The following is a 27,586-nucleotide window of genomic DNA, read 5'->3' on the forward strand; positions in this document are numbered from 1 at the left end:
AGCATGCGTTTTTTCTGACAGGGAGATGCAGAAACGCTCAGGAAAAATCCGGAGCATTTCTGCATCGTGGGCACTTAGCCTAAAAGCTCCTGATGACCAAGCCGTGTTGTAGAATAGTCAAATAGGCCAGTCACCTGTGGCTTCTCTCCACTTCTGCTGACATTATCTAACAGTGGAATATTTATTCTTCCCTGACACTGTAAGGCTAAGTGCCCACGATGCAGAAATGCTCCAGATTTTTTCCTGAGCATTTCTGCATCTCCCTGGCAGAAAAAACGCATGCGGATTGTACATGCGTTTTTCATGCCAGGGACATGCGGAAGTGAAGCGTTCTTCACATGCATTTCCGCATGCGGGTTGTCAAGCGCCTTCCAAGCGATTTTAGCATCACTTGGAAAGAGCTTGACAACTTGGTCACACTATATAAATCCATGCAAACGGCATGGATTTATATAGTGTGACCGAAAGAATGTTAAAAAATTAAAAATAAATATCATACTTACCTTCTGATGGCCCCCGGAGTCTTTATTCGATGCGTCTTGGCTTGCCGGCAGCTCGCGGTACACTGAAGGACCTGCCGACGTCAGTGTTGCATGACCCGTCACATGACTAAATGATGTCAGCGCAGGTCCTTGAGTCCACCGCGATCTGCCGGCAAGCCAAGATAAGCACACCGGGGGCCATCAGATGGTAAGTATAATATTTATTTTTTATTTTATTCTTTTTTTTTACAGGTTCTATGGTACCCGGGTCCAGAGGAGAGTCTCCTCCTCTCCAGACCCGGGTACCATTCGCACATTGAAATGCATGGAATGCGCATGTACAGATCCAGTGATGCGGATTCCATGCATTCCAATGCAAGTCAATGGCAGTGAAAACGCAGCGCTTGCGCAAAATAATTGGTAGTGCTGCGTTTTTTTCCGCAATGATAATCCGCAGCGGAAATTTCCGCATCATGTGCACAGCACATGCGGATTATCATTGGGGAACATGGCAGGCCTTCTACCAAGCGTTTTTTAAGCGTTTCGGCAGCGGAATTGCCGCTGTGGAAACGCTTAAAAAATGTATCGTGGGCACACAGCCTAACAGAGTAGAGTTGAGAGTACCCAACTCTGTCTGTCTTCTGAAATTGGAGGGTTCAGCTAACCTGAGAACATATTCCAGCTAATGCTACACAGTATATCGAAGCTCTATTTGTTTTAATAAGAGGGGGTTCATGGACTATTGTACAGATCCATAGAATCTGTGAAAACATTGATAAAACTATTTTTAAAAGTTCTATGATATACAGTCATATGAAAAAGTTTGGGCACCCCTATTAATCTTAAGCTTAATGTTTTATAAAAATTGGTGTTTTTGCAACAGCTATTTCAGTTTGATATATGTAATAACTGTTGGACACAGTAATGTTTCTGCCTTGAAATGAGGTTTATTGTGCTAACAGAAAATGTGCAATCTGCATTCAAACAAAATTTGACTGGTGCATAAGTATGGGCACCCTTATCATTTTCTTGTTTTAAATACTCCTGCCTACTTTTTACTGACTTACTAAAGCACTTTTTTTGGTTTTGTAACCTCATTGAGCTTTGAACTTTATAGCCAGGTGTATGCAATCATGAGAAAAGCTACTTAAAGTGGCCACTTGCAAGTTGTTCTCCTGTTTGAATCTCCTCTGAAGAGTGGCATCATGGGCTCCTCAAAACAACTGTCAAATGATCTGAAAACAAAGATTATTCAACATAGTTGTTCAGGGGAAGGATACAAAAAGCTGTCTCAGAGATTTAACCTGTCAGTTTCCACTGTGAGGAACATAGTAAGGAAATGGAAGAACATAGGGACAGTTCTTGTTAAGGCCAGAAGTGTCAGGACAAGAAAAACATCAGAAAGGCAGAGAAGAAGAATGGTGAGATCAGTCAAGGACAATCCTCAGACCACCTCCAGAGAGCTGCAGCATCAACTTGCTGCAGATGGTGTCACTGTGCATCGGTCAACTATACAACGCACTTTGCACAAGGAGAAGCTGTATGGGAGAGTGATGCGAAAGAAGCCGTTTCTGCAAGTACGCACAAACAGAGTCGGCTGAGGTATGCAAAAGCACATTGGAAGAAGCCTATTTCTTTTTGGAAGAAGGTCCTGTGGACTGATGAAACCAAGATTGAGTTGTTTGGTCATACAAAAAGGCGTTATGCATGGTGGCAAAAAAACACAGCATTCCAAGAAAAACACTTGCTACCCACAGTAAAATTTGGTGCAGGTTCCATCATGCTTTGGGGCTGTGTGGTCAATGCCGGCACTGGGAATCTTGTTAAAGTTGAGGGACGCATGGATTCCACTCAGTATCAGCAGATTCTTGGCAATAGTGTTCAAGAATCAGTGATAAAGTTGAAGTTACGCAGTGGATGGATCTTTCAGCAAGACAATGATCCAAAACACCGCTCCAAATCTACTCAGGCATTCATGCAGAGGAACAATTACAATGTTCTGGAATGGCCATCCCAGTCCCCAGACCTGAATATCATTGAACATCTGTGGGATCATTTGAAGAGGCTGTCCATGCTCGGCGACCATCAAACTTAACTGAACTGGAATTGTTTTGTAAAGAGGAATGGTCAAAAATACCTTCATCCAGGATCCAGGAACTCATTAAAAGCTACAGGAAGCGACTAGAGGCTGTTATTTTTGCAAAAGGAGGATCTACTAAATATTAATGTCACTTTTCTGGTGAGGTGCCCATACTTATGCACCTGTCAAATTTTGTTTGAATGCAGATTGCACATTTTCTGTTAGTACAATAAACCTCATTTCAAGGCAGAAACATTACTGTATCCAACAGTTATTACATATATCAAACTGAAATAGCTGTTGCAAAAACACCAATTTTTATAAAACATTAAGCTTAAGATTAATAGGGGTGCCCAAACTTTTTCATATGACGGTATTCAAAGTTAATAGAAATGCATCTTCAAATGAGAACTGGCAAATCGTTCCTCATCTAAGCTTATTCATGGGGGGATAGCTATTAAAATCATTAGTATGTTTCAAAAAGAGAGGTACGGTGGAGCAAAAAACATGACGCTAGCAATTTAGTCAAAATAATTTAGACATGATTAGAGAAAATCCAGGAGACTTCTATTCTTGAATTATTACAGGTGATGAAACATGGGTCCACCACCATGATTCTTAGACCATACAAGATACCATGCAATAGAAGTTCAAGAGGTCATTCACTCCAATGAAACTTTGTGTACAGCAGTAGGCTGGATAGATCATGGCAACAGTTTTTTGGAAGGCATATTGTTACAAAAATTCATGCCACACAAGACAACAATTACTGGAGACACCTATGCTTCAACAATGAAGATATTACAGAAGGCAATCAAAGAGAAACGGTGTGGGCAGTTGTCAGCAGGTGTGTTGCTGCTTCACAACAATGTACCAGCTCATAAGTCTCGCAAATCACAAGCTGCTATCAGGGAATGCGGTTTCATGGAACATAATCATCCACCCTACAGTTCAGACCTGGCCCCAGTGATTACTTTCTATTTTGGAACCTGAAGAAATTTCTTTGTAGGCAACAACATCCTGGTGATAATACAGTCAAAGAGGCAGTAACAGGGTTCTTATAGTAGCAAGAGGTCTCCTTCTATTCTGAGGGCATTCGTTCACTGAAGGCAAAGTGGAATAAGTATGTTGAAGTCAAGGGGGATTACATTAAAAAGTAGAAAGTTAAATTTTCTTAGAAACATTTTTTTTAAGTAAATTACTGAATACCCCTAGTATTTTATGTTTAAGAGAAAACTTATTTTGAAAAGCTGGCCGAGGATTAGTGACCACAACATTATACAATTCCACATGTGCTTCAGTAGGGTGCCCAGCAAGGGAGTCACAAAAACACTGAACTTCAGGAGGGCAAAGTTTGATCAACTAAGAGATGAGCTTCACCTTATAGACTGGGATAGTATCTTCAGTAATAGGAGCACGGATAGAAAATGGGAAATTTTCAAAACAGTCCTACATAGTCACTGTAGAAGGTACATACCTTATGGGAATAAAAGGGCTAGGAATAGGAGGAAGCCAATGTGGCTAAATAAGGAAGTCAAGAGGGCAATGAAAAACAAAAAAAGGGCTTTCGGTAAACTTAAACAAGAAGGCAGCGAGGAATCGCTAATATCTTATAGGGAAAAAAACAAAATCTGTAAGAAACAAATAAGAATAGCAAAAGAGGAGACAGAGAGACTAATTGCCAAGGAAAGTAAAACGAATCCCAAACTGTTCTTTAACTATATAAACAGTAAAAGGATTAAAACTGATGGCGTTGGCCCATTGAAAAATAACCTGGGTAAAATCATAGAGGGCAATGAGGGTAAAGCAAACCTACTCAATAGCTTCTTCTCCACTGTTTTCACAAAAGAAAACTATTTATCGGAGGAAATGCAGAGTGATAAAGTAAACCCTCCGCTAAATATCACCCACCTAACCCAGGAGGAAGTTCAGAAACGCCTAAATAATATCAAAATAGACAAGTCACCAGGCCCAGATGACATACACCCCCGGGTACTAAAAGAATTAAGTAATGTGATAGACAGGCCGCTGTATCTTATATTCAAGCACTCTTTATGGACAGGGACTGTCCCACTAGACTGGCGCCAAGCAAATGTGGTACCAATATTCAAAAAGGGGTCTAAAAGTGACCCTGGGAACTATAGACCAGTCAGCTTAACATCTGTTGTGGGTAAATTGTTTGAAGGATTTCTTAGAGATGCTATTGTAGAATATCTTAATGATAATAACTGTCTAACTCAATATCAACATGGATTCATGAGGGATCGCTCCTGCCAAACAAACCTGATCGCCTTCTACGAGGAGGTGAGCTCACAGCTGGATCGGGGAGAGTCAGTGGATGTTGTATACCTTGACTTCTCCAAAGCGTTTGATACTGTGCCACACAAAAGGTTGGTATATAAAATGAGAATGCTTGGTCTGGGGGATAATGTGTGCAAGTGGGTAAATAGCTGGATGAGTGATAGAAAGCAGAGGGTGGTTATCAATGGAGTAAGCTCAGGGTGTGTCAGGGTTACTAGCGGGGTGCCTCAAGGGTCTGTCTTGGGCCCTATATTATTTAATATATTTAATAATGATCTAGTGGAAGGGTTGCATAGTAAAATAGCAATATTTGCAGATGATACTAAACTTTGTAAAGTAGTTAATACAGATGAGGATAGGGCACAGCTACAGGAGGATTTAGATAAATTGGGGAGTTGGGCCAAAAAATGGCAAATGGGGTTCAATGCCGATAAATGTAAAGTCATGCACATGGGAAAGAAAAACAGCAGTCATCCATACATATTAAATGGGAAACCGTTGGGGAAATCTGACATGGAGAAGGACCTGGGCGTCTTGGTTAATAGCAAATTAAATTGGAGTGCCCAGTGTCAGGCAGCAGCTGCGAAGGCAAATAGAGTCATGGCATGCATCAGAAGAGGAATAGGGGCATATGATGAGAACATTGTTCTTCCTCTGTATAAAGCGCTGGTAAAGCCGCACTTAGAATATTATGCACAGTTCTGGGCTCCGGTGCTCAGGAAAGACATATTGGAGCTAGAGAGGGTACAAAGGAGGGCGACTAAGGTAATAAAGGGAATGGAGGGACTAGAATACCCAGAGAGGTTGTCAAAATTAGGCCTATTTACATTGGAAAAGAGAAGGCTTAGGGGAGACCTCATAAACATGTATAAATACATCAGTGGGCAGTACAGAGATCTCTCCCATGACCTGTTTATACCAAGGATGGTGACAAAGACGAGGGGGCACACTATGCGTCTGGAGGAAAGGAGGTTCCTGCACCAGCATAGAAGGGGATTCTTTACGATCAGAGCCGTGAGACTCTGGAACTCTCTGGGAGAGGAAGTGGTGATGTCCAACTCACTTAATGAGTTCAAGAGAGGCCTGGACGCCTTTCTTGAGAACAATAAAATTACATTTTATGCTTAGTTAATTAATCCAGGGATTTAATCTGACTGCCAGATTGGTGTCGGGAAGTGAATTTTTCCTCAATGATGTAAATTGGCCTATACCGCATGGTATAGGAATAGCGGAATAGCTGCAGTGCACAAGAAATAGGCTGAACTGGATGGACGCTTGTCTTTTTTCGGCCTTATAAACTATGTAACTATGTAACTATGTAACTATGATTAAGCACCTCTGATGACTAGTCCGAGGCAGATTCCCAGAGGCTCCCCTTGAGTGTATAAAGAGAGATATCAGTCTAGAGGAGCAGGCAGAAAAAAGCCACTGGAATAGTACATTGGGCTAGTCATATGAGACGCATAGTCCATGGACAGCTTGTCAAAGTATGTTTTCTCTGAAACGCAGTGAAGTAAAGCATAAAAACATACATTGCTGCAAAAACTACTAAAACAACAATAGACTCAACTGCCTTTTTATATACTGTTAAATATTTAAGGGCTGTAAGTTATTCATTGAGTGATATTTCCATTCCCCTGTTTGGAATTGTCTTATCTGCTGTGTTGTAGCAAGGAGGAAGAGGAACAATGGGAATGTTGCCCTGGGCACAAAATTCTCAGGAGCTCAAAATTTTAAAAGAAAAAAAAAGCATCAGTAACTTCTATCTCGGTGCCCTGGATCTCTAGGTGAGCGCAACTTTAGTCTCTATTAGTGGATGTTGCTATTCTTTTTATGTTTTATTCTTAAAGATAATGATGTACAATAACAAATTATAATGCGGTGGTACTGTGTTAGCCAGAAAAATCTATGCAAATAATTTTATGCCCAAAAAACACAAAACTCTTCTATGGTAGCAGTCATACCTAAGTTGGTTAACCAGTAAAACTATATTTATATGCTTTCAGACATCTTCATCAGTTGTAAACCTGCCGGATGAAGGGGTCTCTGTGTTCTGAAAGCTTGAAAATATAGTTTTTCTGGTTAGTCAATTTTGGTATCATTCCTAGAATACTTTTGTCTTTTTTAAGCATAAAAGTAGTTACATAGATTCTTTATGATAAGAATTAGAAAATATTATTTCCACTATAATAAATCTAATACTAATAGTTGGATTCTGTTTTGATTACTTTAATCATGCTATACATCGCATCCTATTAAGTGGAGGTCATCTTGTAGCTCATTCTTACTATTTTGCAATAAATCGATTAACCTCTTTTTTTGTCTTTCCTATGCACAGTTTTCACACAACACTGCAAAGATTTCTATGTGGAGAACCCTGTATTTCACCTGAATTTCACTGGGTAAAATATAGTACGCGTGTTTTGTGCACTTTCCCCTTCCACCTGTTATCTGCATTGACACTAACACTGAGCAGATCTCTCCAGATGCTTTGTAAGACCATTGATCAGGTGAAGGTTTGACGGAGATCACACTGTACAAAGAAGGCAATGACTCCTCCGCTAAGTGTTACATGCAAAGGGGTTAAACGTATATGATGCCCAGTGTATCAGAAACAGATCTGCTGCCTGACAGCTATTCAAGCTCCTTTGAGACCATTTATCAAACATTAATGGGGATTAGTGTTAGACCTGGTGTAAACATAACAAACAATCTACTGAAAGTGTATACTCATATTTCCATAGGTTATGAGGTAAGCAGATCCATTAGCGAGGAGAGTTACTGGAAGGTATTGTCTACTTAATTACTATTTGGACTGGAAAGAAGAACACACAGCTTCATGTCTATTTCATAAGCGTATGTTTCCAAGCAGATAATTCAACCTCATGCTTCTAATTAACATAGATCTTGTAAAAAAAAGGTTTTTATTAGTTCAAGCGCTTAGTTACAATGCTAGAATAACCCTTTTTAAGCTACAGTTTATAAACTTTATAATAAAAAATATTTTATTTCGTCTATAAAACAATAGTAATGTCTTACAGGATTATGACTTTTCTTAATTCTGCACAATTCCTTGAAAGTGTATTAAAGGCCTCGGGCTATATTCACACCTACGGGTAGTAATTCTGTTTGTCTATTCCACTCTAAGGTTAAGTTTTTGGTGAGTTTTTGATGTGGCATTTCACCTATTAGCTAAGTTTGGTTACTTGCATTTTTTTTTATTAATTTTTTGAGTGCGTTTTTTTACATGCGTTTTTATCGCGTTTTTGATGCTGCGGTTTTTGTCTCTTTTTAGTTTTCATATTTTAAATAAAGTTTATTTTTTTGAGCTGCCTGGTATTTGGCTTTGACAAAAGTTTATTGATATAGTCATGTGTGGATTACATATGTTTTTAGTGCGTTTCAGCATCTCATGCAATTCTATGGGCAAAATCCACACATAAAACTCAGCGTACCCGCTAGAGAAATTGAAATGTTACAGATTTCAAAAACACACCACTGGTCAGCTTGCACAGCATAAAAAGTGCAGTGAGCATGAGATCTTTGTAAATCCCTTCCATTTTGCTGGAATTGTAGGATACTGAGTTTGTATGCAATAAAATTCGTAGGTTCAAAAACTCACCAAAAATTGATTGTAAAAACGGAACCTTATATTCAAAATAGATCAGTTCCATTTCTGATGCAAAAAAACTCCAGAAAAACAGAAGGGCCACAATGATTATTATGTCGTTTGTTTGAGTTCAGATATGAGATATTTTTTTAGAATGGAAAAAAGTGCATCCTGTTCTTTAAATGGACACATAAGAGAACCCAGATGAACCCCATAATAATCAACGGGGCCCTTTTGTTTTTGTTTGCGACAATTATGCAAGTGATCCATTTTTTATGTCAATTCCTAAGACAGAACAGGCAAATGGATTTCCCAAATTATTTATTATTTATAATGTAATACTCCTCTTTCAATAAGTAAAGAGGGGGGCTGGAGGCAAGCACAGCTAGAAGAAAGACCCACATGACCGTGATTGGCCAGGAGGGTGCAATTTTTAAAATTAAGGGATCGGGATTGGGTATGAAGTTTTAAGGGGGCGGGCATTGGAAAAGGGGGGGTTATATTAGGGAAAACTGGGGAAAAATAGCCAGTCCTACAGTGCAGTCACAAGAGGAAGTACCCACCCACCCATCAATAGTGACTACTGACCTGTCGTGATGGAGACAGTGGACTCCCTGTTTAGCAGGCTGCGAGACACAGCTCGATCCAGAACTGGAGGGTGGTTGGAGTCCCAGCTATCTGAGTTGCTGGGGAATGCCCGGACCGAAGAATTGCCATCGGGGTCAGGAAGGAGAGCCAGGAGAATGCACCCCCCCGAGAGGCTTTCACCCAAGGTGTTCACGCGCAGCAGGTGCTGGCTGTGGAGCCCCTCAGGGGACCCTGCGTCAGGTGAGCGTGGCAGTGGAATCCCCCGCCGTCGCGCAAGCCACGACAGGAATCCATCCGGCCTGTGGGCGCTGCTGTCAGCGGGTCGCGGTCTGCGACCGAAGAGAGGGCCTCACCGGAAGCGCGGCCTACACCGTCGGTGCAGCGCAGTACTAGAGCCAGGGCCGCATCGGAAGTCAGGCCCATGTCACAGCCCCGTCATCGGTCAGGGGGCGGGACAACACTGGAAGTGCGGCCTGCATCAGCGCCAGTGCCTAGCAAAGTGAGAGGGCCGCACCCGAAGCAGGCGGCATATCACCGGCACTGTTCCCCGCAAGAGGAGCCAGCAGTGGGGCACGGCGGCGGGCGTTTCAAAGGAGCGGGGCCAGAAGGATCAGCAGCATGGCAGGCACTCCGGGCAATGCTCCAGTCGGGGTGCCTGTTAGACCAAGCAGCAAAGGGGTTGCTACAGGCAGGCAGCAGCAGTTTGAAGACCTGCTGCCTGGCTCATGTCACTAAATTCCAGGTAGCAGAGCGGCGGGTAGCAGCATGGAGCTGCCTGGCAGTTATACACGGGGCAGCGAGGACCAGGCTGGAGAGTCCGGGTCTAGAGGTCGTGCAGGGCCAAGGGCGGTAGTGAGGAGCGCCGCAGCGATGGGTAGAAGACGATCCACGGAGGCATCAGCACATGTTCAGGATCCTCCTGGTGACGAGGAGGCCAGGGGCGCGGGCCTTGAGCAGCAGCAAGAGTCTGGAGGAACGGACTATGGGGAGGATCGGGACGACTTAAGGAACCAGCAGGATTCGGGACATACGGCTGGCGGGGACACAGCACCTGCGTAGCTCGGTGAGTATGCATCTATGTACGGTTTGTCGCCCAAGGGGTCATTGGCAGAAGGGGTGGGGGATAGGCAGTTGGCAGGGCCCAGCGGGGAAAATGTTAGGGGGAGGCATGGGTCAGACGTATTGGGGCTCAGGGATATTTTAGAGAGCGTGTCGCAATTTCTGTCAAGGTTAGACGGTGGTGGAGCCAGCGGGGCAGGGTTATCACCGGTGGGGGCTTGGTTACCTAGTCAACCTGTAGTGCCGCTGGTTGGGAGTGAATCGGGAAGGTCGGCGGTGTGTGTGGAGGGGGCACCTTCGGGAGTATCTGTGTCAGTGCAGACAGAAAAGGACAAAGCGGATGCTGTAAAACTGGATGATAGCGCAAAAGGGGAGGTTAATTCAGGAATCCATTACAAGGCAGACCTGGTCATCATACGAGGCATCGTCGCGAGTATGGCAAAGTTGGATATTGAAGTGGGGCGTGGTGGAGTATGACAGTGATAGAATGCTAGCGGTGTTGTTTCTTGTCAGTAGGGCAGCGAAGATTTCGTGGTCTGTGTCAAAAGTTGGCAAATTCATTGCAAGACTTGCGTTCGGTTTAAAATTACAGGGGGTAAAAGATGTTACAAAGTCTTTTTTGGTGAAGCAAGCACTAAGGGGCTTTAAGAGAGGAGGTAAGATTTTAGATAAATGAAGACCAGTGTCTTTTAGAATTTTGGAAAGGTTGGGTTTAGTGTTGGATAAGATATGCTGTTCAGTTTTTGAAGCTACACTGTTTAGGTTAGCTTTTTCATTAGCGTTTTTTGGGGCACTGAGATGAATTGGTGAATTGGTGGCACCGAGCAAGAATAGAGTTGGGGGTTTGTTTGCGGAGGACGTGAGCTCTTGGGCTAGGGGCATTGAATTTTGGATCAGGCGTGGGAAGACAGACCAATTGGGCAGAGGCAGGCAGGTGGTATTGGGTGAGGTAAATGGGGCTTTCATGTGCCCAAGAAAATGTTTAGTGGCATATTGGCAGGTTTGGTTCGGGCGAGTGGGTCCTCTATTATGTCATGAAAATGGTGAGTTTTTGTCACGTTTTCAATTTATAGCGGTATTTAAAAAAGGAGTTTTGAGTTGGGCCTCAGCCCTGAAGTGTATGGTTCACATTCTTTCAGAATTGGAGCGGCATCAGAAGCGGACAGTTTGGGTTTAGGCAAGGACGTGATATAACATATCGGGAGGCCGAATTCTGATCGTTATCTGTCTTATGTACTGCATTAGGTAAGGGGGCGAGATTTGCTTTTTATTTGGTAAGTGTTGAATATCTTGTGGTTGTTTGTTGTAGGTGGCGTTCCGTTGTTAGCATGGATTCTTGGACACTTCTTCATCCACTGGGGGGCGCTGTGGGCGGACGTGAGGCCAGACGGTAGGCAATTGGGATTTAGCAGAGAGCAAGTGGTGGTTCGGTGGCTGGGCTTTAGGGGAATGGTATGGAGAAGGGTGCTGCCTGAATTTCATAAGGCGGCCCGTTTGGACAGAACGCCGGATATTTTGGTGGTGCATATGGGTGGGAACGATCTGGGGGCATGCCCTGTTAGGGAGCTGATTAGGGACATTCGTTTTGATTTTTTAAGGTTGTGGACATCTTTTCTTGAGGTTTTGACGGTTTGGTCTGACATTGTGCTAAGGCAAAAATGGAGGGAGGCTAGATCATTTAAGGGGATTAATAGGGCACGAGTAAAGTTGAATAGAGCCATATCAGGTTTTGTGTCCAGGAACAGGTGAGTGAGTGTTCGACATTTTGATCTTGAGGCAGGGGTTGGAAATTTTTGGTTGAAGGATGGCGTGCACTTGAATGCCATTGGCATTGATTTGTGGGCATTGGCTATACTGGAGGGGACTGAGAGGGCTTTGGCAGTGTTCGCACGAGCCTGAGGTTTTCAGGGCTGTTCGTGTTTGGCGGGGGTGGGTTTCTTGGAGTTGGTACAGAAGTGTCGGTGGAAAGAATTTGGTAAAATTACAGGCAGTTTGTTAATTTGAGTGGGGTGATTGGGCATTTGGTTTTGGGCTCTGGACGGGGTTTTACCCTGGGAGCTTTTGGAGCTGGTGGTGGACGGCTGAGGGTAACATGGCGGTTCGAGTTTAGTTTAATTTATGCCAGATCTATTTTAACTCCAAGAATCCTCCCTTCTTATTTATTTTATAACACTGTTTTAAAATGTTAATGTTGTTTGTTAATAAAATGGCCGCTGTGACCAAATTTATCGAAAAGAAATACAGGTGCAGTGTTTTTATTTGGTGGGAAAAGGTGAGTGCTGGAAGATGGGAGGGGCATTTTAAAAGGGAGGAACCCGGGTTGGCCATACATGGTCATGCAAAGCTAGCACAACTACTAAGGCCCTGTTCACATTATGATTTTGCCCTATCCAGAGAATGCTCCAATTTTTTAACCTCATCCGAGTGCAGTCTGATTACCGCGGATACAAACAATGGAGAAGATGGAGAAATTATTTTTTCTGTCTCCTCCACATCTGTGCTGTGATTCTCTCATGTGAAAAAATCATGCGACAGAGTTTGAGCAGAGTGTCATTTGCATAATCGGCCAGATTCTTTCGTATGAGAGCCATGTGAGCGAGCCCTAGCATATAAATGGGAGGAGAATCCGATAAAAAAATCGGATTGCACTCGGCCAATGTTATTCAGTGAGGCAGTGCAGATCTGCGTAATTTTTTTCAGCTATATTCGGAATGAGAAAAAAATCGCAACATACTGCGATTTCATCATGTCACCAGTATGGCATCCGATTTTTTTCCACGATGAGTTTTTGATGTTATGTATTTTTTTTTGCTATGCAAAAAAAACAGCGTCTTTAGTTCATGCAAAGTGGATGGGATTTATAGAAATCTCATCCCACTGTGCTGTTTTTTACGTTTCATAAACTGACCTGTGGTGCATTTTTTAAATGTGCAATGTCAATATCTCTTGTGGGTACGCTGATATTTTATGTACAAATAGAATTGCATTAGATTCGGGGAAAAATGTTTATGCACTAAAAATTTCCATTGCTGAAAATGCACTAAAAACACGTCACCCACGCATGAGTCTATCAATAAGATTTTGTCACAGCCAAATACCAGGAAATATCAAAAACAAAGCAACTTTGTTTAAAACATGACATATGAAAAAGACAAATACAGCAGTGTCAAAAACGCAATAAGAACACAAGGAAAAAAAGTATGCATTCAAAAAAGCAATGAAAAAAATCGCAGGCAATGTAACTTAGTTGATAACTAACTTATTTTAACTGCAAAATCAAATACTTACCAAACACTCATCGTGGTAATATATGTTTAGAGAGGATGTTCAGAGGTGGCGTTTTTGCATCTTTTTTAGATTTATAAGTGTTTGTCACATTTTTACTTGCGCTTCTCGTAACATTTTTAACATTTGTTTTTTGCTGGTGTCTTGGCAAAAATGCAGCAGGGCTATGTACGAAAAAAATGCAGCATGTGCTGAGATTTCAGAAATCCCATTGATTATTAGTATTGTAAAACGCTACATATTTTATGCACCACATACGCTATGTACAATGCACAGCAAAAGCCCTGCGAAAACGCCACATGTGAACATTCTTATAGTGTGTTCTCGGGTCAATGTTGTTTTTTCAAAATGCAGCATGCTCTAGGTATGGTGTTTTTGTGCATTTTCCTATAAATTTCTTTATATAAATTAAAAAAACACATAAAAATGACAGGATAAAAAAATGAATTTGGTTTGGAAAGGAGGCTTAAAACCAGAATGAAGCCATGTAGACCATCTTAAATTGTCACCACGCACAATGGATTTATATATTTTTTTTAAGTATCTCCTTTCAGTGAATAAATGCTTACATTTTTCATTTTTGTGTTTGAGTGTAGCGTACATCATTGTTAAAGATGATCTGCCAGCACTCCTGTCCAGTCAGTTGTAGACAATACTTGTATTCCCCATCAAATAATTCTAAAGTATCTTGTCTTATTCCTCAGCATTGTACATTCCTCTGTTTTGCATGAATTGACAACTGGGTGTCATTAGTTGGGGGTGTTTCCCTACAGTCTGTCCAATCACTGTCTAAAGAGACATGATATTGACAAGTGGAATAGTAACACCTAGTTGTCAATTTATTCATAATTATCCAGGAGAATGACAGAAGAATAGCAAAACAGATTTATAATAAAACATGAACCAGATCTGTTATTTCATAGGGAACAGACATTTCAAGACAGCTTTTTGGTGCAAATTTTGTAGATTTTGATTGCTTTAACTAGACTAAAACAAAGAAAAGGAAACAATGTTGCTCATTTTGGATTTGTAAATTTCTAACATATTTGAAACAGTATTGTCCTATAAAATCATATCAGTCTATGCAAATTTGGTGCACATCATGTCACTATGATAGTTTTAACATATGGATATTTCAGGTGAGCATGATTTCATTTTTACAACGCCTAGGAAAGTCAATTACATATAAACTAATCCAATATGTAAAAAATCATTCATCTTTTTATTTCTTTATGGCAATATGTTCAAGCCTACACCTTTCAGCCAACAGCTGGAAATGCTAAAGTCTTTCAGGTGGACATTAAATCATTGTTACCCATGTAAGAATTAAAGAAACAGCTGCACCAATCACCTGACAAGGGCTCAGAAACAGCGAAATCTGGTAACATTCTGCTCTTGGACTTGGTCCGCAGAGCCTTTACTAGATAGGCTGTAAATACACTTAGCATCCACAAAATGCTTTCACATAAAGGTGTGATGGTAAATGAATTTAGCTCAGAAATCACTTTATAAGGGTACGCTCACACTTGCGTATAAATAATCTGTCCATTCTCTTCCAGGAGAGGGGGACACTTTTTTCTCACTTTTCATCCATATGTTGTCCGTATGCAATCCGCTTTGTTGCTCAGCAGCTATTAATCATTTACAGTTTCCTATACTACAAAACTGTAATGTATTTGTAAAAATCGGATGTTATACTGATGGTCCGTATGGCATGTGTTTTTTTTCATAAATGAAGCCATCAGGTAGAGATTGTAATTAGAGCTAAATCTTTAGAGTACTTACTACAAGTCAGCAATTACATATTTATCATTTATTGTTTAGACTACATTCCTGTGATCAGTTTTTGGTGAGTTTTTTATGTTGTAGATTTTCTGCAGCATTTCTGCACCTATTAAGTAAATTAAATTAGATGCATTTTTATTGTGTTTTTGATGTTGCTTTTTTGTCTCTTTTTGTATATCATGTTTTAAACAAAGCTGCTATGTTTTTAATACTTCTTGCTATTTGGCTATATTGATAAGAGTCAAGTGTGAATATTGTGCATTTTTTACCTGCAGATTTCCCACAAGCCTATGAGAAAAATCTTCACATAAAACTTAGCGTACCCGCAAGAGAAATTGACATGCTGTGGATTTGAAACACGCACCGCAGGTCAGTTTACTCTGAGTAAAATAGAAGCACCGCGGCCATGAGATTTCTATAAATCCCATCCATTCTGAAGGAACTGTAAGACACTGTGTTTTTGATGCGGCGAAAATATGCAGCGTCAAAAACTTACCTAAAGCTCATTATGGGCACATAGCCTAAAACAGGTCATCCCACCAAAAAAGTACATTTTAATAGATCTTGTAATAATAATAAGTTCCACAAGTGGATGTGTTAGCAAAACGTTCCTGTACTGAGATAATCTTATAAATGTGCCCCTCCCAAGAACTGTATAATGGCTGTGTCTGACCGTACAGAACATGGTCTGATCATACCACAGCTCCTGGGCAGGAGAGGAAGAAAGAGTGTACAGATATTACAGCAGGAGATCACAAATAATTCTTTCTGTGAGGTAAAATATGTTTTTAAACGGGCAGGGAAATGTTTTACCTCACTGAAAGCAATAACTGTGATCCCCTGCTGTAATGTCTCTATACTCTTTTGCTTCCTCCCCTGCCCAGGAGCTGTGGTATGAGCAGACCATGTCCCTGTATGGTCAGACACAGCCATTACACAGTACACAGCAGGGGCACATTTATAAGATTATCTCAGCACAGGAACATTTTTTTAACACACCCAATTGTGGAACTTGTTATTATTCCAAGATCTATTGATTAAAATGTACTTTGACAACCCCTTTAATGATACATTTTGCACAAAATACACCAGCACACCTTCCTTAACCAATTAACCCCCAAGGGTTGTTTGCACTTTAATGACCAGGCCAATTTTTACAAATCTAACCACTGTCACTTTATGAGGTACGCTCTGGAACGCTTCAACGGATCCCGCTGATTCTGAGAAAGTTTTTTCGTGACATATTGTACTTCATGATAGTGGTAAAATTTCTTTGGTATCACTTGCATTTATTTGTGAAAAAATAGGAAATTTGGCAAAAATTTAGAACATTTTGCAATTTTCTAAATTTGAATTTTTATGGCCTTAAATCAGAGAGATATATCACAGAAAATAGTTAATACATAACATTTCCCATATGTCTACTTTACATCAGCACAATTTTGGAACCAAATTTTTTTTTTATTAGGGAGCTATAAGGGTTAAAAGTTTTACAACAAAATTTGCAAAACCATTTTTTTAGGGACCACATCACATTTGAAAAGACTTTGAGGTACCTTTATGACAGAAAATACCCAAAAGTGACACCATTCTAAAAACCACACCCCTCAAGGTGCTCAAACCAACATTCAAGAAGTTGATTAACCCTTCAGGTGCTTCACAGGAATTTTTTGAATGTGGAACAAAAAATGAACATTTATTTTTTTTCACAAAAATGTTACTTTAGACCCAAAGTTTTTTATTTTCAAAAGGGTATCATTAAAAAATTAACCCCAAAATTTGTTGTGCATTTCCTCCTGAGCACGCTGATACCCCATATGTGGCGGAAAACTTCTGTTTGGGCACACGGCAGGATTCAGAAGGGAAGGAGCGCCATTTGACTTTTTGAATGTAAAATTTGCTTGAATAATTAGCGGACGCCATGTTGCGTTTGGAGAGCCCCTGATGTGTCTAAACAGTGGAAAACCCACACAAGTGACACCATTTTGGAAACTAGACCCCTCATGGAACTTATCTAGATGTGTGATGAGAACCTTGAAACCCCAGGTGCTTCACAGAAGTTTATAGCATGGAGCCGTGAAAATAACATTTTCACATTTTTCCCACAAAAAGTTTTTTCAGCCCCCAGTTTTGCATTTTCATAAGGGTAACAGGAGAAATTGTACCATGCATCTTGTTGTGCAATCTCTCCTGAGTAAACCGATACCCCATATGTGGGGGAAAATCACTGCTTGGGCGCACGGCAGGGTTCGGAAGGGAAGGAGCGACATTTGACTTTTTGAATGTAAAATTTGCTTGAATAATTAGCGGATGCCATGTCGTGTTTGAGAAGCCCCTGATGTGCCTAAATAGTGCAAACCCCCCCCCCACAAGTGACACCATTTTGGAAACTAGATGCCTCAGGGAACTTATCTAGATGTGTGGTGAGCACCCTTAACCCCCAGGTGCTTCACAGAAGTTTATAACATGGAGCCGTGAAAATAAAAAAATCAAACTTTTTCTACAAAAATTATCTTTTAGCCTCAAATTTTTTATTTTCACAAGGGTATGAGGAGAAAATGGAACCTAAAACTGTTGTGCAATTTCTCCTGAGTACGCCAATATCTCATATGTGGGGAAAATGCACTGTTTGGGCGCACGTCAGGGTGCAGAAGGGAAGGAGCACTGTGTGACTTTTTGAAAACCAAAATTGGCTGGAATCAAGAGAGGACGCCATGTCGCATTTCGGGAGCCCTTGATGCGCCTAAATAGTGGAAACCCCCTACAATTGACTCCATTTTGGAAACTAGACCCCTCAAGGATTTTATCAAGGGGTATAGTGTACATTTTGAACCCAGAGGTACGACAGAATTTGATAATATTAGGTCATCATATTGAATAAGATGTCATTAGTCTTTAGCGCAAGGGCTTGCTACTTGAGTTTGCATCGGGTACTCGGGTATGCACCATGTATCACGGGTGCTTGAGTAACATGCTCGAGTCCCTGCGCCGCATGTTTCATGGTTGTTAGACACCCAAAAAAAAACACGTGGGGATCACTCATGCATGGCAGGCGATCCCAGCAACGTTTTTTTGGCCGTGAAGCATATGGAGCAGAGACTCGAACACCCACGATACTCAGTGCATACCCAAGCACCCGATGCAAATTCAAGTAGCGAGCACTTGCGCTCCACACTGGTCGCCATATCATCATATTTTTTTTTTCTTTACTTTTGAAAAAATCCCAACCATAACTCCAACCCTAATACAACCCCAACCCTAACCCTAGCCCAACCCTAACCCCAACCCTAGCCCAACCCTAACCCTAGCCCAACCTTAACCCTAGATCAACCCTAGCCCAAGCCTAACCCTAACTCCAATCTCAACTCTAGCCCAACCCTAACCCTAGCCCAACCCTAACCCCAACCCTAATACAACCCTAACCCTAGCACAAACCTAACCTTAGAGTTTATTTTTTTAAACCATTCCTCGTGTGGTATAAGTGATTAGATGACTTTATTCTTCGAGTCGGTGCGATTACAGCGATACCAGATTCATATCGGGTTTTTATGATTGACAGCTGTCACACACTAAAAGTTGCTTTTTTTTTTTTGCAAAGACTAGTTTTTGCATCGCCATATTTTGAGAGCTATAATTTTTCCATATTTTGGCCGACAGAGTCATGTCTTGTTTTTTGCGGGACAAGTTGACGTTTTTATTGGTATCATTCTCGGGCATGTGACATTTTTTGATCGATTTCTATTCCGATTTTTGGAAGGTAGAATAAAAAAAAAACAGCAATTCCGGAATTGTTTTTATGCGTTTTTTTTATGCCGCTCCCTGTGTGGTAAAATTGATAAGGCAGCTTTATTCTTCGGGTCAGTATGTTTACAGCGGTACCGCATTTATATATTTTTTTTATGTTTTGGCGCTTTTACACAATAAAAACTATTTTCTAGAAAAAAAAAATTTTTTGTATCACTTTATTCTGAGAGCTATAACTTTTTTATTTTTCGGATGATGGAGCTATATGGCGGCTTGTTTTTTTGCAGGACAAGATGACGTTTTCAGCTGTACCATTTTTATTTACATTCGTCTTTTTGATCGCGTGTTATTCATTTTTTGTTTGGCTCTATGATGATAAAGCATTGTTTTTTGCTTCATTTTTTATTTATTTTTTTACTGTGTTCACTAAAGATGTTAACTAGTGGGACAGTTTTATAGGTCAGGTCGTTCCGGACGCGGCGATACCAAATGTGTACTTTTATTTATTTATTTTATTTGTTTCATAATAAATAAATATTATCGGTTCAATATATTTTTATTTTTTGAAGATTATTTTTTTCATTTTTTTTCATATTTTTACATTTTTTTTTTTACTTTTACACATTGTCCCACTATGGCACTTTCACTTTTTGCATCCTGATCGGCTGCAGCGCCCTATGCCATGCAACCTGTCAGCGCTGCACACAGGGGAGACATTACTTTGGTCATGCACTGCGCATGATCAAAGTAATGTCCTGCCTCCTGGTGACCCGAATGTTGTCATAACAACATCGGGTCGTCATGACAACATCCGGAAGTCACCGCAGACATCGCTGGATGCCGGCAGGAAAGGTGAGCATAGCGATCACCTCTCCCCTTGTCCCCGCAATGCTGCGATCGACTTAGATCGCAGCACGGAGGGGGTTAATGTGCAGGGAGAGGTGCGGGACCACTCCCTGCACATAGCACCGGGTGTCAGCTGTAACAATCAGCTGACACCGGGCAGCGATCACCCCACACCGCTTGTGTGCGGGCGCGATCGCCGCACGCATAATAGTACGTAGCTGGTCCATAAGCCCCAGGGCGCAGCTACATACTATTACTGACCTCGTCGGAAAGGGGTTAAGCATGGTAGTACATTTCCCAATTAGAAATGGACAGATGAGGAAAAATTAGAATTTGTCATGTCACATGGATTTTCCCGGGAAATTCGATTTGCAAAGAAGTTATTCTCTGTGAAATAAATGTCCTTTATTATGTCCTAAGTTCTGTCCAGACACCAAAGCATAATGAATGTAAAACATAAATATAAGAAAAATACTTATACTCACCTACCTCTAACCTCTCTGCCCCTCATTGTCACTTGTCTGATTCTCTGATTTAATCAAATAGATAATGTAGGATGAATTTCAATTTATATAGTTTTTTTATATGGTAAGTTTTTTTGGTTAGAGATGACATAAATGTGGTTGTATTTTCTATAAATTTACAACAGGTGCAGATGTTGTGTCCGCGCCTAAAAAAAACCCTTTGAATGTAACCAAGTGTTTTTTTTTAGAAAGATTCCTGTTTAAATACTAGGAGATAACACATTACTCAATGAGGGAGCGTTTTTGGCTGAAAACCTAATGGGATTAGAGGGAATGTTTTTTAATGTCTGATCCTGATAAAGAATAGGAGGATATTTGTTTGATTGCTGTGAATTGTGGACTATGAGTAGATACAAAATTAATATCCTGATGGATTTATGAATTAAACACAGGATCCCCTCTTGGAATGAATTTGAGGCATGACCTAATCTACCATTATGAATAATTCTTTAATCATATTGCATTGCTTTATTATTGATGTTTTTATATACCGTATTTTTCGGATTATAAAATGCACTTTTTTTCTCCCAAATTTGGGAGGAAAAAGGGGGTGCGTCTTATAATGCAAAGGTACTGTATTTTACCTGGGGGCGGCATCGGTGGAGCGGGGTCACAGATACATAAGGTTGGCGGCGGCTCCGGCAGGAGTGGGGCAATGCTGTGTGCCCTGTCGCTGATTCAGGATGACTTGGGTGGTGGTGGCGGAAGGAGTGGAGTGATGCTGTAGGCCCAGTCCTCTCAAAAGAATTTGGCGGTGAGCGGTGGGCTTCTGGAAAATGGCTGCCGGAGCATGCGCAGATTGAGATCTCGGGAGATGAGATCTCGTCTCTCGAGATCTCGATCTGTGCATGCTCCGGTGGCTATTTTCCCAAAGCCCACCGCAGTGCTATGTATGGGAGAGGGAACCTCTGCTCACTGCCGACTTCTTCTGAGGCCGGGGCCTGCAGCACCACCCCACTCCTCCCGCCACCACCACCGCCCAAGTCATCTTGAATCAGCGATGGCCCCCACTCCAGCCGCCACCACTGCCCAAGTCATCCTGAATTAACGACGGAGCCCGCAGCATCGCCTGACTCCTGCCGCAATCGCAGTCAACCTCTTAAAGCTGTGACCCTGACTCCTTTGACCCCTGCTCCACTACCGCCGCCCCCCAGGTAAAACAGATCATAAGGCATACCATTTTATTTAATTAAAAAACATTTTTTTCCTATTTTCCACCCCAAAATTTGGGGTGCGTCTTATAATCCGGTGCATCTTATAATCGGCAAAATACGGTATGTGTGTCTGAGAATTTTCTCTTTTTTAGGATTGGTGATGCTCAAACACATTTCTAGCCCGGATATGACGTAAAACACCGGGCAGCACATGTTTAATGCAGGCAATGAATAAGGAGCTCTTTCCGAAACGCGTTTGTTTGTAGCACCCCTCCTCTTGTCTTATTTAACATTTTTTGTCTCTGGAAAGTTGTTTACTTTCATCTTTTAAATGAATTCTCATTAAAAGTTTTTTTTAAAGAAGTTCAAAATGCTGAAATTCTTCTTCTTCTGATATTTCTCCTGTGGCACTGCTGGTTTCCGTGCGTGGAACTTCTGAGATGAGTGAGCTGACTTTTTTTCATATTTATCTTTCTTTTGGATGGTAACATTCACAAGGATGTATGAATGTAGCTATAGGATCTGCAGGCAAAACACAGTGTTCCACTTTTGCCCTGAGTGTTATTTTAGGATATGTTCATGCAATTCACATACAGTCATGGCCAAAAGTATTGAGAATGAGACAAATAGTAATTTTTCCAAAGTTTACTGCTTCATTTTTTGTAATGGCAATTTGTATATACTCCTGAATGTCAAAGAGTGATCAGCTTAACAGCAATTACTGTACTTGCAAAGTCAATATTTGCCCAGAAAATGAACTTTAACCCCCAAAACACATTTCAACATCATTGCAGTCCTGCCTTTAAAAGGAGCAGCTAACATCGTTTTAGTGATTGATCCATTAACACAGGTGTGGGTGTTGATGAGGACATGGCTGGCGATCAATCAGTCATGATTAGTGTTGAGCATTCCGATACTGAAATATGGGGTATCGGCCGATAATCGCGGTATCGGAATTCCGATACTTAATTCCAATACTTTTACAATATCGAATACCGGAATCGGAAGTTCCCATAATGCCTGCGCTCTGCAGTGTCTCTGAAGGATGACAAGCTGGATGGCAGCGCTCAGCTGCGATCCAGCCTGTCATCAGAATGCCATCCCAGCGTGAGAGAATTCTCCTGATTGTTTAAAAGCCGGCGGGCGGTAAAAAGCCGCCGGCTTTTAAACAATCACACAGCCCCATACTGCTTCCCCGCAGCCTCCCACCCCGATCCTCCGCTCCCCTCGCCACCTCCCATCCCGATCGTAAGTTAGGACCGGGCGGGGAGCACAGCACCAAGGAGCGGGGAGCGAAGGACCCGGGCGGGGAAGCCGGCAGTGAAAAGACTTCACCGCCGGCTTTCCCGTTCTGTGCTGCGCTTTCCCGCCGGTTATTTCAAATGAACAGCTGAGGTATCAGGTGATGCTGATCCGCTGTTCATTTGAAGTAGCCGCGGTGCCCTCAGAGGGTTCATGTGAGTTCATGCTTGACTGCATTGCATGAACTCACATGAACTTTCCCATGGCCGCACAGGTCAGCCTCACCTCCCAGACCATCAGCCCGTCATGATTAGTGTGTGCGCGATGTCTGCGGGTGTGTGCGGTGTCTGTGCGATGTCTGCGAGTGTGTGCGGTGTCTATGCGATGTCTGCGGGTGTGTACATGGTGTCTGTGCGATGTCTGCGAGTGTGTGCGGGTGTGCACGGTGTCTGTGCGATGTCTGGGGGGGTGTGTGCGTGCAGGCAGACATAGGCCGATGTGACTCTACTACTCCCATCGGCCTATGTCTGTCCCCCGTCCATTCGTGCCAGCAGGATCAGCTCGATGGGAGCAGTAGTTCCCATCAGCCTGATCCTGCTATTTAAATTGCCCTACTGTGTCCCCAATAAATTTTAAATACATTTCATTGGTGGCCAGTGGTTACCTACAATAAATTAGTTCATACCTGTCCCCGCTGATCGCCACCTAAAATAAAGTAAAAAATAAAAAAATTCACCTATACTCACCTAGACACCTAATTCCCCGAAGCCATCGATCTCCTGTAATAAAATCTAAAATAATAAACCACAACCTTATCCTTACCCCTTCGTAGTAGTCCACGAGTGTCCCACGATGATCTCCAGTTTAGAGCAGCCACATAGAATGTGACCGCTCTGAACCGCTGCCTCCGCTTAATGACGGGGCCGTAAAGCAGCCCCGTCACTGCATAAGCGGGTTCGCCGGAGTTCAGAAAGCGCTGCTCAGGTTAGCTCCTTTACGGCCCTGCTGTATCGTGAGAAATTCCCACGGAACAGCAGTGCCGTAAAGGAGGTCTCCGGAGCTGCGCTGCCTGAATGCACTCCGGTGACCTCAGTCAGGGGCTCCCGCTGCAGGGAGCGGACGTGTTCCCGGCAGCGTGAGCTTACAGCAGCCATGCACAGCTGTCACCATCTCCAGATGTGACAGCTGTGCATGGGAGATCAGCGCAGGAACGTGGACAGGTAACTATTTTTTTTTTAGTAAACTAAGAATTAAATAAAATGGTGTGTTTTATTTCAAATAAATTATTTTTTTCTGGGTGTAGTGTGTTCTTTTTCTTTTTAACACTTTGTAGATTAATCATCATTACTAACCTGGGCTTCATGGCAGCTGGCGCTGACATGAACCCCAACCCTATTATTCATGGCACCCTTCCTGGGCTATTAATATCAGCCCCCAGCTGTCTGCCTAGCCTTTGCTAGCTATTAAAATAGGGGGGACCCCACGTCATTTTTTTTGGGGGGGTCACCCATTTTAATAGCTAGTAAAGGCTAGGTATTCAGCTGGGGGCTGATATTAGTAGTCTGGGAAGCTCCGTGGGTATTACCCACTTCCCAGGCTTCAAACATCTGCCCCAGCCGTCGGCTTAACCTCCGCTAGAGACTAAAATTATGGGGGATCCCACGCCAATTTTTTTTTTAAATAAATCCTTTATTTTAACACTAATTGACATTTGAGGAGTTAATAAAGATGCAGTCCCTAAATTATTATTTATTTTTTAATTAATTTTTCCCAAAAATTTTGACGTGGGCTTTGCCATATTTTTGTATGCCAGCCAGGTACAGCATCCAGCTTCTATGAATGCGCCATTTTCCGGGGTGGCTGCGGACTGCAATTTGCAGTGAGGGGGGGGCACAGAAAGCTTGGGCCTCCCTGCGCTGCAGATTCCATCCCCCAGCTGCCTAGTTGTACCTGGCTGGACACAAAAATAGGGAGAAGCCCCACGTATTTTTTTTTTAAATTATTTCATGAAATTCATGAAATAATAAAGAAAAAAAGGGCTTCCCTATATTGTTGTGTCCAACCAGGTACAAATAGGCAGCTGGTGGTTGGGGGCAGCCCGTTCCTGCCTGCTGTACCTGGCTGGACACAAATATAGGGCGAAGCCCCACGTCAATTTTTTTTAAATTATTTCAGGAAATTCTTGAAATAATTTAAAAAAAATTGATGTGGGGCTTCGCCCTATATTTGTGTCCAGCCAGGTACAGCAGGCAGGAATGGGCTGCCCCCAACCACCAGCTGCCTATTTGTGCCTGGCCGGACACAACAATATAAGGAAGCCCTTTTTTTTTTAAATTATTTCATGAAATAATTAAAAAAAAATTGACGTGGGGCTTCGCACTATATTTGTGTCCAGCCAGGTACAGCAGGCAGGAACGGGCTGCCCCCAACCACCATCTGCCTATTTGTACCTGGCCAGACACAACAATATAGGGAAGCCCTTTTTTTCTTAATTATTTCATGAATTTCATGAAATAATAAAAAAAAAAAATACGTAGAGCTTCGCCCTATTTTTGTGTCCAGCCAGGTACAACTAGGCAGCTGGGGGCTGGAATCTGCAGCGCAGGGAGACCCAAGCTTTCTGGGCCCCCCCGCTGCAAATTGCAGTCCGCAGCCACCCCGGAAAATGGCGCGTTCATAGAAGCGCCATCTTCTGGCGCTGTACCCAACTCATCCAGGGCCCTAGTGCGGTGGCTCACTGGGTAATAAAGGGGTTAGGGCCAGCTTGGCATTATCAGCTGGCCCTAAGCCCGAAATTCATGGGGTCACGCCAATATTAGACATGACCGCCATGAATTTCTAGTAAAGTATTTAAAAAAAAAACACAACACCCAGAATAAAGTCCTTTAAGTGAAATAAACACACAATTCTTTATTGTTCTAAATTAAACCATACATACCATCACGCCCATTCCAGCTGAAGCCAACGATCTCCTGCAATAAAAGTAAAATAATAAAGCAACATCATCCTTACCTTTCCATGGTTCCCAGGACAGCTTCAGCTCTGCTACATCGAGATGACAGGCTGGACCTGCAGAACGCTGCCATCCAGCCTGTCATCCCGCGAACACTGAGAAGCGCTGGCATGCTTGCGCTCCTCAGTGTCAGGCTGTGACGGCATCCCGATGAGCCGAGTCTCTCACGCTCACCGCATGCGCAGGAGAATTCTCCCACGCTGTCAGTGACGTGCATGAGGTGAGCTGAGTTCATTGTCGGCTCATCTGGATGCCGTCACAGCCAGACACTGAGGAGCGCAAGCATGCCTGCGCTTCTCAGTGTCTGCGGGATGACAGGCTGGATGGCAGCGTTCTGCTGCGGTCCAGCCTGTCATCTCGATGTAGCAGAGCTGAAGCTGTCCTGGGAACCATGGGAAGGTAAGGATGATGTTGATTTATTTTATTTTTATTGCAGGAGATCGTTGGCTTCAGCTGGAATGGGTGTGACGGTAAGTATGGTTTAATTTAGAACAATAAAGAATTGTGTGTTTATTTCAATAAAAGGATTTTATTCTGGGTGTTTGTGTTTTTTTTAACTTTGACTATGGGGTTAGTAATGGAGGTGTCTTATAGACGCCTCTCCATTACTAACCTGGGCTTGATGACAGCTGGCATTATAAGCTGACATCAATCCCAACCCCATTACCCCACTGCCACAACGCACCAGGGCAGTGGGAAGAGCGAGGCTAAGTGCCAGAATTGGCGCATCCTGTGGATGCGCCATTTCTGGGGCGGCTGACGGCTGGTGTCCTGGGAGGGGGCCAATATTCATGGCACCCTTCCTGGGGTATTAATATCAGCCCCCAGCTGTCTGCCTAGCCTTTGCTAGCTATTAAAATAGGGGGGGGCCCACGTAATTTTTTTTGGGGGGGTCCCCCATTTTAATAGCTAGTAAAGGCTAGGTATTCAGCTGGGGGCTGATATTAGTAGCCTGGGAAGCTCCGTGGGTATTACCCCCTTCCCAGGCTTCAAACATCTGCCCCAGCCGTCTGCTTAACCTCCGCTAGAGACTAAAATTATGGGGAACCCCACGCCTATTTTTTTTTAAATAAATCCTTTATTTTAACACTAAATGACAAGTACAGTAATCAACACTATCACTGTACTTCTTATATATGAGACTGACATGTTTCTATCTATCTAATCTATGTGTGATTCTCTATTCTTTCTATTCTAAATTGTCGGGTACAGATGCTGAATTGCCGGCCGGCTTTTTTAAAGAGACGGTGCATGAAAACACTAATATTTTTCAAAATAAATCCTTTACACTAAATGACAAGTACAGTAAGCAACACTGTCACTGTACTTCATATATATGTGACTGACATGTTTCTATCTATCTAATCTATGTGTGATTCTCTATTCTTTCTATTCTAAATTGTCGGGTACCGCTGCTGAATTGCCGGCCGGCTTTTTTAAAGAGACGGTGCATGAAAACACTAATATTTTTTTAAATAAATCCTTTACACTAAATGACAAGTACAGTAAGCAACACTGTCACTGTACTTCATATATATGTGACTGAAATGTTTCTATCTATCTAATCTATGTGTGAAGCTCTATTCTTTCTGTTATAAATTGTCGGGTACCGGTGTATGCCGCTGCTGAATTGCCGGCTTTTCATGTTTTACTGTGAGCACTATTCCCATCGATTTGGGCAACCACCTCCCCCAATACATTTTACATTATTGTCAGTTGTTTTCCTTCATGTAGAATTAACCTACAAGGAAAGAAAAGGTTTATTTTCATTCCGATATTTGGTCCCATTGATTTGCATTGGTTTCCGGTATCGGAATCGGCGATATCCGATACTTTTGGGGTATCGGCCCGATCCAATCCGATCCGATATTTC

The sequence above is a fragment of the Phyllobates terribilis genome, unplaced genomic scaffold, assembly GCF_046119375.1.
Source record: "Phyllobates terribilis strain yellow unplaced genomic scaffold, ASM4611937v1 Scaffold_3__8_contigs__length_932513732, whole genome shotgun sequence".
In the NCBI taxonomy this organism is placed as follows: domain Eukaryota; kingdom Metazoa; phylum Chordata; class Amphibia; order Anura; family Dendrobatidae; genus Phyllobates; species Phyllobates terribilis.